The sequence below is a fragment of the Vidua macroura genome, chromosome 2 (genome assembly GCF_024509145.1).
Source record: "Vidua macroura isolate BioBank_ID:100142 chromosome 2, ASM2450914v1, whole genome shotgun sequence".
Classification (NCBI taxonomy): Eukaryota; Metazoa; Chordata; class Aves; order Passeriformes; family Viduidae; genus Vidua; species Vidua macroura.
Genome location: NC_071572.1, coordinates 63,855,765 through 63,865,652, shown reverse-complemented (window position 1 = coordinate 63,865,652; position 9,888 = coordinate 63,855,765). Strand labels below are relative to the sequence as shown.

At 44.9% G+C, this 9,888-nt stretch overlaps 1 long non-coding RNA gene across 1 annotated transcript; it reads left to right on the top strand.

Moving 5' to 3' along the window:
* The first annotated feature begins 1,913 nt into the window (after positions 1-1,913).
* Positions 1,914-5,507, top strand: LOC128804340 (uncharacterized). The gene is made up of 3 exons (XR_008436021.1): positions 1,914-2,014; positions 3,615-3,706; positions 3,796-5,507. It is a non-coding gene; the product is annotated as an uncharacterized LOC128804340 (long non-coding RNA).
* Positions 5,508-9,888: the final 4,381 nt, after the last annotated feature.

The following is a 9,888-nucleotide window of genomic DNA, read 5'->3' as shown; positions in this document are numbered from 1 at the left end:
CCGCAACTTCCGCAACTTCCTTCCGCAACTTCCTTCTGCAAATTCCTAACTTCTTTCCTTCCTTCCAAACTTACTTCCTTCCTTCCCAATTTCTGAACTTCCTTCCTTCCTTCCTTCCTTCCTTCCTTCCTTCCTTCCTTCCGCAACTTCCGCAACTTCCGCAACTTCCGCAACTTCCGCAATTTCCGCAACTTCCTTCCGCAACTTCCTTCCGCAACTTCCGCAACTTCCGCAACTTCCGCAACTTCCGCAACTTCCGCAACTTCCTTCCGCAACTTCCTCCCGCAACTTCCTTCCTTCCGCAACTTCCTTCCGCAACTTCCTCCCGCAACTTCCTTCCTTCCGCAACTTCCTTCCGCAACTTCCTTCCGCAACTTCCTTCCTTCCGCAACTTCCTTCTGCAACTTCCTTCCTTTCGCAACTTCCTTCCGCAACTTCCTTCCTTCCTTCCTTCCTTCCTTCCTTCCTTCCTTCCTTCCTTCCTTCCTTCCGCAACTTCCGCAACTTCCTTCCGCAACTTCCTTCCGCAACTTCCTTCCGCAACTTCCTTCCGCAACTTCCGCAACTTCCTTCCTTCCACAACTTCCTTCCTTCCGCAACTTCCGCAACTTCCGCAACTTCCGCAACTTCCTTCCTTCCTTTTTCTTTCCTTCCTTCCGCAACTTCTGCAACTTCCTTCCTCCCTCCGTCCCTCCCTCCCTCCCTCCCTCCGTCCCTTCCTTCCGCAACTTCCTTCCTCAACTTCCTTCCGCAACTTCCTTCCGCAACTTCCTTCCGCAACTTCCTTCCGAACTTCCGAACTTCCGAATTTCCTTCCGAACTTCCTTCCGAGCTTCCAAACTTCCGAACTTCCGAACTTCCTTCCCTCTGCCTCCAGAACTAGGTGATATCACATGGGCAGCTAACGTAGAAAAACAGAGTAAAAAAAAAAAGTGGAACCAAAGGCACACACTGGGACTCAGCAATGCTCTCTAGATTCTGGCTGAAACCTTCTGTTTATTTATTTTGTCAGATACTTTAGTTGTCTTTGGTTTCCCTTGTGTATCACTCTAATCACTCTATCCCCCTGTGTATCTATAACACTCTAGCTTGCATTGTTCAGAGTCAAAGGCCTGATCATCTTATTTATACCTGAGTGCAATAGCATTTTTTTGTTATTGGTTGAACCATAAGTGCTATCCACTGAACCATGACAAAGTGGGAAACTACAGCTTTGCAAAAGGAAGTATCACAGAAACCAACAAATCAACCAAAGAGATCCTGCCCACTGTAACAGCCCCCCTAACCCCTGAACTGCAACAGAAGGTCCCATTTAGGAGACCATAGGGGAACTGGACTCTGTTGCCATCCCCAGCATCTATCCCAAACTGGGAGTCTGTAGGCAGCCTGCCTGTTCTAAGTGCAGACACATGGTGGTGTTTCCAGAGCTGGAGCTCAGGCACAGACCTGGGAGATGAACCAGTTTTGCAGAGGCACCAAAACCTGTAAGGCAACGACACAGATCTCTGAGGGCACATGCGAGTACCTGCCCACAGCTCTCTCATCTCATGGCAGTGCCAGGCTGAGGAAGAAGAAAAGTGATACCATCACCTGGAAAATACCCACTGCCCCCACTGTGAAAGCCCCAGTTCATGCATTTCAGTCACCACCAGGTGTTGAAGGAAACATCTGCTACTCCCTTAGGAGATTACACCTCTGCAAGCTGGAAGGCCAGGGGGGAAGTGCCTGAAGTCATCTAGGGCTCTTAGACAACAGGGTTTCCAAGCTGCACCAGGGCTGCTACTTGCCAGCATGTGGCCATTTTTCACCCTCTCACAGGAGCTGGTGGTGATGTCAGCCCCAAATGTGACACATTTGTGTTTGGAGGGCAAAGCTCACGCAGAGCAGCGTGGGAGTACCGGCAGAGGTGCCATGCCAGGAGACAGGTCACTTGTGAGTTTGGGAAGGCTGGGTCCAATCCTCCCCAGTGGCACTAGGAGCATGGTGCCTCCAGGAGTCTGTGGCACATTGCCAGGTGGGTTTTCGTTAACAAAGCACATTGTTTCATCTCGCCACCTTTCACACTGCTGGCAGGTTTACCACTGAACACACCTGTGACAAAGCATAGCTCTCCCTTTTCCCTCTGAAACATACCCAAGGAGTGTAAAAGTGACTTGTCAGACAACCAGATACAATCAGAGCCTACCAGAGCATTCAAACACAGCTTTGATCCAAGCTTTCCCTCTCTCTTACCTCAGTATATGTCATGCAGGGTTTGCTGCAGGCCAGCTGTCAGGGCTGATAGAAAAGTAGGAGAGACTGCTGCAGCTGCTGCTGAGCTGGGAGCAGTGTGTGTCTCCTCCACCCTGTCGCCAGTACATAAATCCATGGAGTCAGCTCCTAACCCCATGCTACCAACCTGCTCCAGATGAATTTGTGGCAAACTTGGATTTGGGTTTAAAAGCAGATCTTTCTGACTGAACTAGATTGCCATTTACCTGGTACATAAAGGCTGGGAATTGGGATTGGAAGACTGAGAAAGTTGGGGTTGTTCAGCCTGAAGAAGAGAAGACTTCAGAGCGACGTTAATGCAGCCTTTCTGTACCTGAGGGGGAATAGAAGAGAGATGGAAAGGGACTTCTACAGAGGCATGTAATGGTAGGACAAGGTGGAATGGCTGCAAACCAAAAGAGAGTAGATTTAGATTAGATATCAGGAAGAGATTTTCTTCTGTGTAAGTAGTGAGACACTAGAAGTGGTTACCCAGAGGGATTGTGAATACACCATTCCTGGAAGTGTTCAAAGCCAGGCTGGATGGGGCTTTGAACAACCTGCTCTAGTGGAAGGTATCCCTGCCCATGGCAGGGGGGTTGTAATTAGATGATCTTTAAGGTCTGTTCCAACACAAAACATTCTGTCAGATAGCAGAGACAGCAGTGATTAATACCTTTCCCTATGTGTACTTTAGTCCAAAAGATGCATTGCACAATGTCTCTACCAAAAAAGGTGAAAAGCCACTGCAAAAAAAGGATAACTTTAATACTCACTGTCAGTCTGTGTTTGCCACAAAAGTAGAAAACCTTTGGGAAGTCCATGAAAACTGTTATAAATAGGAACTTGCTTCACCTGTCAACTGTGGGAAGCAAAAAAGAAGGCTGCACGTTTTACAGGAGTTGGAATCAGCTGAAATGGAGAGCCAGCAGGTCACAACCTGACAAGATCAGCTCTGCCAGATTAGTACCAAGGTCCCCTCTGAGGGCAGCAGAGGGCAGTTGCTCTCTCCTTTGCCCTTCTCTGGTCAGTGGCCCCAAGTCACTGAGGGCACACAGACAGCCAGGCTGACTCAGGGGAAATGCAGCCTGTATGTGCAGGGCTTGCAGGGGAGGGCACGCTGCAGTCCCATCTCTTGGAGCAGGCCTTGGCCCAGGCCTCACGAGCAGCCCACACATGGACCAAACCTGCACCCACCCTCAGCCCAAAAATATCCCAGGTGGGAGCAGACCTTTGGCTTTTATGCCCTCTTGAACCAGCAGGACAGGAGCTAATGGGTCATGAAGTGACAGTGATAATACTTCACTAAACATTATTTCACTGAGCTTTCCAGCACTCACAGTGTACCTCATTGTTCCCCACAGGCAGCTCTGCTGGTTACACCACACAAGGCTTCACCAAGCTGGTTTCTGATGCCTTCTCTTTTTCTGCTCCCTGCTTCAAGTGCTCACGAAGTGTCAGTTCACATACACCCAGATTGTTACACAACAGCTGTGTTGTTTCAAAAGCAATCAAAACAGTGAAATCCATTTGATGTGATTATAGGTGGACGTTGGGAGATTAGATGATCTTGTGATGAGCAGCAGAAATAGGTCTGTGTCAAACTGAAATTCCCAGCGTGTTATTGTAACCTTCTCTGATGTTTGTGATTTTACTTCCAGATTGGAATGTAAAACTCCAGTAAAGGCATAAAGCAACATAAACCTGGTAACTGCATTTTATTGTCAGAATGAAAGTGGTGGAACACAGGCCAAGCCAACTACGAGAAAGGCCAGACAGACCGAGATAACAAAAAGAATAATTTCTTAGAAAAGATCTCTCTGGAGGAAAGGAACATGTTTCCTCATCCTGAATCCTAATTCAAGGAAGAGGGAGGGGGTTTCTGAAGGCAAACTGACATGAGCAGTTCACCCCAGACAGAAGAATCTCCACATGGGTCTAGAAGGGCACCAGACAAAGTCATGCTTCAGAAGAGCAGCAATATCCGAATTCAGCAGGCGTTCAGGATTTGTTTCTTCAGACTGCATAACTCTACAGGTACTCTGTTTTAAGCCTGGATTCCCTCCTTTCTGACAGAGAGCTGAACAGGTGCTCAGTTCTCCCTCAATCATGGGGGAAAATATCCTAAGCATCAGGCCTGGGAAAGGTGTGCCACTGCCACTGCCACCCAGGGTGGCTGAAAGTGAAGCTCCCACAGGAGACTACAACTTCCTGACAGGTGAAAAGTACACAGTTTGAGAGTTGTTGATGTGTGCTCCAGGTGGGATGGCTCCAGATGGGATGGCTCAGCCATGCTCACCCAAAGAGCTGCTTCTTGGAGACATCCATGGTTTTCCACCTTATTTCCACTCAAAAAATCAGGTGAAGAAATGGATCTGGTTCTAACTTCAAATTGTAGGGGCTGAAAGTAATTCTTCTGCTAACAACAGTTGTAACCAGTAGTGACTGTGGTGATAAATCAAGGCTGTGTATTTGTTTTAATGTACCAGTTGAACTCGGATGAAAACTTTGCTTTTCTCCCCTTCCACCCACCCTTCACCAGGCTGACCCCCTCCATGATCCAGTTCAAATGCATGCAGACACTGTGAATGGAGCTGTCAGCTGTCTCTCTTACCAAGAGAGTAATTTCTCTGGGGAAATGACTGGCACTTCAACAGCTTCAGGATAGAGTTCATTCACAGATGTAGATAGATTATAAAGGCAGGTTACTCCTTCCTACCTCAGCAGGCTGTATTACACAGAGCAGAAGAAACATACCAAAATAAGGAAATGCTTTCTGGTAGATGACACATCTACAGCTGGACAGAAGCACAGTCACCCACAATTGACCAGATAGGCCAATACATTGTCACTCAGGAGTTTATTCTACATTTACAGCCTTGTCTCCAAACAGAAGTGAGCAAAATTCCAGTTTGTGCCTCTGATTCACAAACTCACATCTAACCTAATGGTTGACTGAGGCCACTTCCTGTCAGCTTCCTCACAATACAGTTTTACTGCTATTCCAGAAGAGAAAGGAGATTAAGAGGCAATGAAATATCCTCTGGAGGCTTCCAGATTGCTTTCATTCATAATTCTGTCTCAGTACTGTAATTGAGATATAAATAATCTCCTTGTTTCCACTTCAGTTACTTTCAAACTCTCCAACATGAGAACAGAGTCTTGTATCTCTCAGGTACCTCAGAAAGAAAGTTATTGCACCAGAAAGCAAAGATGATTTTAAAAATAGTTTCACATCAGCTCAAATGATAATGCAGTCATGCAAGTGTTGTATAACTGATATTATATTCAGAGTAGTTTACTTTTTGAAAGTGAAGTATAAACATTTCAAGCATACCTGCTTACAAGAAATATGCTTACAAAGCATGATTATTTCCTATGAGGAAAAAACCACCAAGACTCTTCTATTTAAATGGGCAAACAACACATTTCCTCTTCCCATACCACAGTAAAGGCTTACACATGCACATCACGTACACACACATAAACATTCACATGTGTAAGATCCACCACAATCTAAAAAGGAAGGTGCCATAAAAGGACCCTGTAGTAACTGGGTAGCACATCTCAATGTAAATGAGCATATCTCAGAAAAGCTGCAGGCCTTGTAGTCTTGTTTTGCTGTGCTAACCACATGCAGACACACACACAACAAACTACTTTCATGTTAGCTCAGTTCTCCTTCCACAAAGCTTGGTGGTAAAGCTCTCCCTGACATCCATCAAAGAGAGGGACTGATGAGGTGAGAGCTGATTAAAGTTTTGAATAGCCAAGGAAACCGATGATTTGAAGAACTTAATTCCTCCCATCTTAAACAAATGCTTGTTTCTCTGGGAACTCATCAGAGCAGCTGTTCTGAGAAAAAACTCCTTTTTTCTCATTGCTGTACCCTGTCCTCAGGACAAAAGGATTCCTCTGGCACGTAACTATCCATCTCAATTCCCAGTGTGGGCAACAAGAAGGGATATGCATTTTTGGAGCAGTCTTTATCTCAGCCCAAAGTAAACATGTAATATAGGTCAGATGAGTTACCCCCTCACACACATGTTTCAAATGCATGTTTCTCTCTGCTGATGGTAGAAGGAGGCTACCACAGTGAGCTTCCACACTGACCTTGGAACTGGACCATGCCTTACTCCATGGGCTGAGGGCAGGAAGGAAGCACTGCTCCCAAGACTTGTAGGAAAATTCCTGTTCAGCTCTAAATCCAGAGGTTAAACCTGAGGACACAAACAGGGTGCACCATCCCTCCACCAGAGCACTGGACAGTTTCTTATTTCATCATACATCCTGCCACTATCTATCCATCTGTCATGGGGAGAAGAATGGGCTTCCTCCATGGCTCCTACATCCCTGTCACACCCAAGCATGGGTTTAGTAATAAGGGAAATGTGAATGGTGACCCGATCGCCTTTCCAATCCCTTTGGACATGCTATTTCAGGGTCAGCTGGGACATGTCTTGTTAATAAGAATTTTCTTCCTCTGCTGCACAATCACTTCAATAATTTGGTACATTCAATTTAAAAAATTATCTAGGTCCTTGCCCCCATTAAACTGCTTGAGAGACTGATCCAGAGAGACTGATTACACTGCTTGAGAGACTGATCTTTGAATGGTTATACTAATTTTAAGCCTGAACTCCCTCATGACCAATTTCCAGCCAGTTGGATTGGAGCCAGTAGTATCTGTAAACTCAAATGTTTTCTTTTCCCTCTGTGATTTTCCCCTCTCTCCCTGTTCCCAAAAACATATTTATAAGGAAACATCATTAATGTCTCCCGTTTCAGAAGCCAGCTTTTTTTCATGGTTCTTGCAAAGGAAGATATGACATTCTTTTCCCAGTAACCATTTAATTAGTTAATCCTTCTGGACCATAGGTAACCAAAGTTATAAAAATAATTCACTGAAGAATGCCAGTATAAATGTACCAATACTTCCCTGTCTCTATTCAGAAAAAAAACCCTCACCAGCTAATCAAGATTATCATTGTTGCTCAGTAGGAAAAAAAAAGACAGTGGTTGTTATGGCATCCTCTCACTGCCTCTTCCTTCAGCTTGTACGTTCACAATAGCAGCTGTTGTGAAAGGAGAGCAGGACCCAAAGCAGTGTCAATGCTGAGCACTAATTGCAGAGCAGGGACAAAAAGGGACTTCAGGGCTGGCAAGGTTGGGCACCGGAGGCAATGCCCACATGAGCTGCTGGGAGTGGTGCTGTGAGCTCCTTGGTTCCAGAGACACAGCTCCCTCTGCCAGCCCCACTCTCCTTTCACTCCCCATTTTCCAGCCTGGCTTTCCCTCTCAAAAGAGATGTGGCCATAGCTGAACCAATCCTCTTCTCTCAGCTCCCCAGGTAGATGCCAAGGAAGTGCCACGGCCAGCAGCCAGTGCTCCTGCCATTATATCACCAGGCAGGACCTCATGCTGCATTCTCTCTCTCCCTTTCCTATGTGTTTCCCTAGGAAAAAGGACGAAGTTAGCACATGTAGGGATAAATTAAATAAATGACATTTACAATAGACCCTTGCTTCCCCCTTGTTTCCTCCTTCTTAACAAGCCAGTGGGATTCAGCCCACAGCACCTTGTTTGTTCTACACATTGAGAAGCCTTTCTCTCTGCTGAGAGGAGCAAGGAAAGCACAGGGCTTGGCTCAGCCTTTCCAGCATGCTGCTCCTCCTGCGGTGATGGAGGCACTGCAGTGCCCAGAGCAGCACATCTCCTGCCCTCAGCCCCAAGCAGAAATGCTCCTTCAGGCTACCCAAGAGGAGTGTATGGTTATCCGGTCCAAAAGCACTTGCCCTCTTGGGACTTATATTTAGCCTGAGAACAAACAGTACTTTTGACTTTGGCCTGGATTCTCATCAGAAGGAAGGAAAAAGTTGGTCTGAGAGGCTTTTTGAGCTGCTTTCCCTAAAACTATATGATTTTACTCCTCTTCATGGAAAACATTTGTGGTTTTATGCTGAAGAGTTCATTCATCTGTTCTCCACAATACAAAAAAAAAAGAAAAAGAAAAACCCAGAATTTTTTCTAAAAGAGGACAGAAGCGTGAAAGATGAAAATATTTAATTCCAGCTATAATTGCTGGAGTTTTGAAATGTCATTCATTTTCCTAAGTAATACCCAAATATTTTTTCTTGCTGTGATGCAGCCAATACCCACTTGAGCTTTCATATGAGGAAAATAAAATAGATGTGAATTATTCAAATCTAAAAACACCAAATCAACCACTATACAAACTTGATGGTGCATACTGGAAATCCTGTACAAAAGTATCTATAGCCTATGTCATTATCCTCTGTTAAAAGGTAATGAGGTGGGGGAAAAGAACCACAATGAGATTATTCATAGAGCTGGGTATCTCACAGGAGGTTAGATGAGCCCTCAACCTCAGCATCAGCAGTGTTAATTAATGGGGTTATTGTTCCACTGGGGAAAGACCCTTTGTCTGATCCTTGACTAGATTAGTCCTACTCTGCGTACATCAAAGGAATCAAATCTGATAGGCAATGCTAGTGATCCCAGCTCCCTCAACCTTTTCTATTTTATATTTTAAAAAAAAATTGTATTTAGAGCAAACTACTATCCCTGTTCAATCCTGTTCTCTTTCACCCCACACCAGTCCTAGTTCCATTAATTAAGGAGGGATTGCTGGACAAGGTGGCCTTTGATATGCATCCCAAAAACCAGGACAGCCACCTTCCAGAGGGAAAAGGCAGGAAAGGTTTGCAACCAGATGGTGCTGTAAAATAACTTGTAACTCTTGATACATAAAATTTACATATTTCATACCCACCACAGCTGGACCACAACTGGTGACAGCACTCTGAGCCCAGGTGATGCTTTGGTAGCTGGAACATGGTGGTAGGCAGGATTTCCAGAGGCATTCACACCAGGGAAAAGCCTGCTAAGATAATATTGCATACAACCCTGGTCATTCAGCAAAAACTTTGAGTTAAAGCATGTGAATTGTCTCCCTCAGCAACATGCTCAAAAGGATGAGTGAACCTGGAGTACAAGAAAAGTTTTGGGGTATTTTTTAATCAAAAACTTAAACTTTCTGTCTCCTAAAAAAGAAATAAGAGCAGCCCTGTGGATATTTTCTGGAAACAAGGAAATGAAAAGGCAGTTTAATTTCTTTGCTGAAAGCATTTTACTGAGCTATTTCCCTGCATCCAGCAGCAAAATTCATGTGGAGCTGCAGAGCCTGTGGTGTGGGTAACTGCTGTCAGAGTACTGTTGCTTTACTGATATGGTTAAATTGCAGCTGGTGTGGTGGTAAAGGCCGCATTGCATGACACCCATGCTGAGTGACCAAGCCACATGAAATACAGCTTCTGGCTCCTTTGCTAAATTAACATGACAAGCTCCCAAACCATTGGCATCCTTAAGAAAATCCTTTAAAAGTTCTAATGGAGTTCAGCTCACATTTCTGTTCAGTTGTAAAAAGCAATGCACTAGACACTTTTGAAATTAATTATTGAAAATACTGAAAGGGACTATTTTGCAAATATTTTGCTGTTTGTAGTTCATTTGTGGGGCAGTCCTGATTTCCAAGAATATGTCAGTCATTTGGTTTGTTCTGCCACAGGGATGTTGAAACAGCTTGGAACCCTACAGTTGTTTGAAAACATTTTTGTT